The sequence below is a fragment of the Pezoporus occidentalis genome, unplaced genomic scaffold, assembly GCF_034315485.1.
Source record: "Pezoporus occidentalis ecotype Australia unplaced genomic scaffold, CSIRO_AGI_Poc_V1 ctg34, whole genome shotgun sequence".
Lineage (NCBI taxonomy): Eukaryota > Metazoa > Chordata > Aves > Psittaciformes > Psittacidae > Pezoporus > Pezoporus occidentalis.
Window position 1 is genome coordinate 2,134,781 of NW_026915376.1, and position 6,582 is coordinate 2,141,362.

At 47.9% G+C, this 6,582-nt stretch overlaps 1 long non-coding RNA gene across 1 annotated transcript; it reads left to right on the top strand.

Annotated features, from left to right (window-relative positions):
- Positions 1-1,055: 1,055 nt before the first annotated feature.
- On the top strand, positions 1,056-1,570 carry LOC134169274 (uncharacterized). The gene is made up of 3 exons (XR_009966843.1): positions 1,056-1,142; positions 1,242-1,327; positions 1,487-1,570. It is a non-coding gene; the product is annotated as an uncharacterized LOC134169274 (long non-coding RNA).
- The last annotated feature ends 5,012 nt before the right edge of the window (positions 1,571-6,582 follow it).

A 6,582-nucleotide genomic window follows, 5' to 3' on the forward strand; every position in this document is an offset into this window, starting at 1 on the left:
GCTTCCCTGGCAACATCCCTGTATTCTTCCCATGCCACCTGTCCTTGCTTCCACCTTTCCACTTTTTTTCTTCAAATTTTCCTCGGCAGCTCCTTATCCATCCAAGGAGGTCTCCTGGCCCTCCTGCTGCACTTCCTTCTAGCTGGGACGCAACACTCCTGAGCTTGTAGCAGGTGATCCTTGAATATCAACCAAGAGTCTTGAGTCCCCCTGCCCTCTAGGGCTATGTCCCATGGAACCTTACTAAGCAGGTTCCTGAAGAGGTCAAAGTCTGCCCCCTTGAAGTCCAGGGCAGTGAGTTTGCTGCACACTCTTCTCACTGTCCTGAGGATCTAGAATTCAACCGTCTCATGATTATTGCAGTCAAGGTTGCCCTGGAGAGAGTTCAAGGTCTGGAGCTGTTCCAGACCCCTCCTGAAGCAGGCAGCCCTCCACACACACTGCTGGCACCACACCTTGTGCTGCCCTTGCAGCCTTCACTGCATGGGGAGCAGGTTCTCGCATGGGCTCAACCTTGATGAGCACTGCTGGAGGACGTGGCTGGGCAGGGTTGAATTCCAATCCCATGAACACATCCCAAGTGCAGCACATGAGCACTGCTCAGGTCACTCACTGACTGCTTGTGGGACAGGGAAGGAGCAAAGGAGATGGTCCTGGCCCTGTGGAGTTGGCCAGCGCAGCCTTTACCCATTTTATTGATTATTTAAGCACCAAAGTGTGTCTCTGTCATCTCAGGGGTTCACATAATGATTGCCCAGTGTCACCCATGATGCTGCAGCCCCTTCGGGGCTCATCCCCATCCCCTGCTCACAGCAGTTCTGGAACTCTGGTGTGATGTCACAGCCCACATTACAGTGACAACTGCCCATGCCCAGACACCAACACAGACCTTCACCCCTGAACCCACACTTTTCCTCTGCTCCCACCTGCCTGCTCCATCCCTTCTGCCCTGTTCCTGCTCTGTCCTTCTGCCCTGCTCCCAGCCCTTTCTGCTTGTTCCCATCCCTACTGCCTTGTTCCCTGCCCCTCGGGCACTATATTTGAGCGTTCAAATGCAGCCCCCAAAGAAGTCCACCCTTGTCCTGTTGGTGGCCGAGCTCAGCCCTTGCGGAGGCGAGGATGCAAAGGGCTGCCTTCGTAGAGTAAGGAGCCTGTGGGTGCCAAGGCAGGTGTGGGGCCGGGTCTGTGCCCTGGTCCTGCAGGCAGGGAGCACGGCCACTCACCCCTCTCTGCTCTGGCAGGTCCTGAAGCCCTTACCGCCCCGCAACGTGCTGAAGTGAACCAGGTGAAGGATCCTCCAGCTGCACGCGCCAGCCTGTCAGAGCTGGTGGGTGCTGCTGGACAAGCTCCTGCTGGGGATGGGCCCGGGGCCCCAACACCCCACGGCTCTGCCCGCGCAGTGAGAGGACACCGGGGTGCCCAGACCAGCTGTGCTCCGCTGGTCTGGGCAGCACCAATGCACTCTGCTGCTTGGCTTTTGCCTTAGGCTATTCCAACATGTGCGGGAGCTGGAGGAAGAGGCCGCCAGCAGGACCCAAGTGGGTCTTCAGGGGGAACCAGTGGAGGTGGAGGAGGCAATGGGTACGGACTGATGAGCGGTGAGGCAGCACGTGCCCCCTATCCACTGCTGGCAGTGAGCGTGGGTCGGCTGCTGCCGCACTGGGGCTGGGGCTGTGTGTGACGGCCCCGCTGCAGGGACACGGGGCCTGGTGGCCTCATCCTGGCGGCACAAGCGCCACCACCGCGCTGCCCTGCGCTGCCTCTGGGACACGCGAGCCGAATCTGATCGGGTAGACCCGGCTCCCAGCCCCAGCCAGGGCTGAGGCCGGCGGCAGAGTCCCTCTCTCCCCAGTGTGTGGCAAACACAATGACCATCAGTAGCCTCACTGAAATGACCTCGTGCTGCTTGTTTCCAGGGCTGCTGGAGATGGGAGTTTTCACGGTGTTTGAAGTTTTTTCTATAAAAGTTCCTGTTTTTTCCGAAGATTGTTGTTTTCTCCGAAGATTGTTCATTTTTCCATAAGAGTTGTAGTTCTTGATAGAATAGGTGTAGTTTTAAGAACAAGTTGTACTTTTAGGTAGAATAGTTGTCGTTTATGTAGAAGAGTTGTATGTTTGAGAAGAACAGTTGTTCTTTGTTGCTTATTTTTTTGTTGTTTTGTAAATACATTTCTCGACGTTCTTCTGACCCAGTCTCTCTTTGTATTTACTGCGATCACACGTGGCTTTGGCAGACAAGTGGTTTCCACTTGCTCCCAGGGCTGGAGGGGCCATGAGGGCTGGCGCTGGGTGCTGGGGCACCCCAACTGTCCTCACGTAGGCTCCCTGCCCTTGCAGAGCGGCTCTTTCAGGCTCTCTGCAGCTGTGGGCAGGGATGGGCAAGGGCGAGGGACCAAAGGTCTGGGAGCTCACTCCGACTCCTCGGTGGCTGCAGGGCACCTGGTCTGGTGCTGCCATCGGGCACAGCCTGTGCCAGCACCGACCAAGGCTTCTCAGGCTGCTCCTCAAGCTGGTGGAAACACTGCCATGCACAAGGAATCAGTCATGGAATCACAGAATCACAGCGTGCCCAGGCTCAGCTCACTGTGGGGAGCAGCTTGCACCCGGCATCCTGTTGGATCCTGTGGCCCAAACCAAGCCTTTTATCCGCTTCCTTTCCCTTCCTCCCACTGACTCCCATCCTGCAGGGTGGGAAGAGGGTCTGGGCCTGGAGCTGTTTTGGAATACCAGATGCTGGCAGCTGCAGCTGGAGCCAGTGCTGTCATGTGGGACCATGCAAGCAGGCAAGGAGGGGGAGCTGCCAGCAGGAGAACGGCAGCAAGGTGCAGGGGGAGCTGCTGTGTGAATGAGATCAGAGTGGAAATGCAGACAGGGACACGCGAGTTAGAATCATAGAATAAACTCATAGAATAGTTAGGGTTGGAAAGGACCTTGCAATCATGTAGTTCCAACCCCCTTTCCATGGGCACGGACACCTCACACTAAACCATATCACCCAAGGCTCTGTCCAACCTGGCCTTGAACACCGCCAGGGACAGAGCATTCAAAACTTCCCTGGGCAACCCATTGCAGTGCCTCACCGCCCTTACAGTAACCAATCTAAACCACCTTGCCCTCATTTTAGTGTGTCCTTTAGAAAAACAGTTGAGCCTTGAAGAGTAGGAAACCCATGGAGAAAAATACTACTTGATCACCAGATTAATGACTGCCATGTAACATGTATGTATGAGGACACAGAAGGAACACGCCTGTGTCGCCAAGCCTGGGATGCTGTTACCTAATGAACGCATTTTCACAAAACACTTTCCACTAGTAGATACATTTTACCTGACAAATTATATTTTCCTTCCCTAGCATATATATATATATATGCATGCAGAGGCTGTCAAATATTCTGTATAAAATTGTACTTAATAAGAATTTTCAGCACCCTTACTAGGAAAAATGAGACTTTTCTGAAAAGCATTTGTGGGGGGAAAAATCTCCCTTTAAACTTGTTTCTGTTAAGAAATTATAGTTTTCCTGCATAAAATACAGAAATGTCATGACAGCATGTCTTTCTTTTCATCATTTTTCCAGACATTCTTTTTGTTTGTTTGTTTTTAATATGTTAAGGGGTTTTTTTACAATGTGTTTATGATGCCAGAACTAATATAATGGCTTTGTATAATGAACTTTTCCCAACAGTAATCTCATACAGTGCCAAAACATTTTCTACTCCTTACCATTGAATGCATAGCAATATTTCTTTCTGTTATGCATACTAAAAAATATGACTTTTTAGTAAATGTGAATGCAGATGCAACTGCAATGATAGATCTATTCAAATGTAACATGGACATGTCACAGCTGATCACATTATTAGATAATGTTCTACTAGCTGATAAGATAATGCTGTACTAATTATTGAGCCACATCTTTGAAAAATAAAGGTACATCATGTGGGAATATATTCAGACATTATTTCTGTCCTTCTGCATAGCCAGTGGAAGAAAAAATGATAACTATTAGTATAGACACGTACTGGTATTCTTAGGAAACTATCATCTTATGTCAACTGAAATCAGGAAAAAAATAAAAACCCGAGGCTAAGCTTCAACATTGAAAATGTTCTGGCAGTCAGGCATCTAAAATTAGATGAAATTCCACCATGGGGGCATCACCTCTGTAGTTTTAGTTGCTGAGTCCTAAAAACCCCCATCTTTGAATATATTGTCTCAGACAGTTGATTACTGAAGCTGGTATTTTGCACAACAGAGGCTGGGTTTCTCTGACTGAGATCAGTTCAACTGCAAAGTTTGTGCTTCATCTGTAAACACAAATACACCATAACACGATACTCACAAGATATTATTTGTACTTTATATATGGCCCATTTAATATCAAAAAGCTTTAAGTAACTCTTAGAGGGAATGTAGAAAAAAAAAAAAGAATTAAGCAAGGCTAGTATTGTGGTCTGGGCAGAAATTACAAAAGGAAAATGAGCAGATTTTAAAGTCAGTTCCAGGCTCATCTTGATTCCAGCTTTAATCCAGTGGGAATCATTGCACTGACTTTAATTCAGGTTGCATTAGTATTAAATTCTCTGTTCTAACTCCATTAAATATATATATATACACACATTTGCATTCATACATATGGGTGTATTTATACATAAACATATATATATGCTGTAGACCTACTAAGAACTGTAAAGAAACAGAAATACAGATGTATAAATGTACTTTACAAAATAAAAATGCCTGTGTTACACAAAGATAGATGTTATGTTATAGAATGCCATTCAATGTAATGGTACCAGATTTTAGCACTTAGCCTGCATCCCAGTTACCCATTAGCAGTTTGGGTAGCTGGGAAGTAGGAAAATACCTACTCTGAAATGTAACAATTATTTCAGGATATCTGCTTCCTAAACTTTATGTGATGGGAAGCATTTCCATGAGCAGTAACTGCTGTTTTAAACAAAAGGTTTTGATCAAGCAAAGAATAAATTGAAAAGCATTTGAGTCTTTCTGCTGCTGGGTAAAGCTCCCCTTCTAACCCCAGGCCATGATGAAGCAGAAGTCTTGCATAAAATCCTATGAAAATGTACCTATACAAGGAGACAACTGAGGACAAGCTTACAGAATATTCTGATGGCACGGTTTGCTGGTCTTTTGCATTCTTTCTTGGCTTTTTTGTGCGTTTTTAAAGCAGACACGGTGTATGTAGACAACTGCCACCTTTATTCCCAACACATGTGTCCCAACACATCTGGAAAGCCCTCACATTCAGCACATCCTCTGCCAATGATGCAAAAGCAAGCATCTGCTATGATGTGCCTTTTCAATAGCACTCAAGAGGTTGTGGAGTATAACAGAATGATATGCAGTTACTCTTTTGAAGCGTTTGTTTGATCCCGTTTTGTGATGGTGCATATAAAGATAGATAGTTGTTTCTGAGAAGTTTTAAATGAGCCCTAAGCAGATTTACAAAAGAAAGCTGTAATGATGGGGGAGAATCTAATGATGTCAAGCTTGAGAGCCCAGCTTCCTTGGCCAGAAAAGGGCAGACACCCTAAGCATGCCTTCCAGAACAGGGCCATGTTCAGAGTGCTGATGTGCTTTTCCAGTGGGCCTGAACTGCAAACATGTCTGCCCATTCCTTCCTTCTTGTTGCAGTGCCTACGCAGGGACCTGGGCAGTGATTTGACCTGGCACAGCCCGGTGCTCCAGGATCAGCTTCATCTTGCCAGCAAAAAGCAAAGGGGCTCTTTGCAGGTCTCTGTAAGCAGCACTTCCCTCTTGAGTCTCACTAGTGGATTTTGAGAAACAATTTCATTGGAAACTGTCTCCTTCCTCAGGTGAAATACTTGTGCATGTGTTCGTGTGTGTATTCATGCGCAAGCATGAGTGTGTGATTATATTATGATATAATAGGCATCACAGAAACATGGTGGGATGGCCCCTATGACTGGAATGTTGGAATGGAAGGTTACAGGCTCTTTAGGAAAGACAGGTCCGGCAGGTGGGGAGGGGGAGTTGCTCTTTATGTTAGGGATAGGCTGGAGAGTATGGAACTCTGTCTGGGGACAGGTGAGCAGTCAACAGAGAGTTTGTGGGTCAGGGTTAAAGGGAGAACAGCAATGAGAGACATTACTGTGGGGATCTGTTACAGACCGCCTGATCAAGAGGACTCTGTGGATGAAATGCTGTATAGACAGATAGGAAGAGCCTCATGTTTGCAGGCCCTTGTCCTCATGGGGGAATTCAACCACCCTGATATCTGTTGAAAGGACGGTACGGCCCGGCACAAGCAATCCAGGAGGTTCCTCGATTGTGTGGAAGACAACTTCCTTCTGTAAGTAATAGAGGAGCCGACAAGGAGAGGTGCCATGCTTGACCTCGTGCTCACCAACAGGGAAGGGCTGGTTGGAAATGTGACGCTCCAGGGCAGCCTTGGATGCAGCAATCATGAGACGGTCGAATTTGAGATCCTCAGGACAGTGAGAAGAGCGTGCAGCAAGCTCACTGCCCTGGACTTCAAGAGGGCACTTTGACCTCTTCAGGAACCTGCTTATTGAGGTTCCATGGGATACAGCCC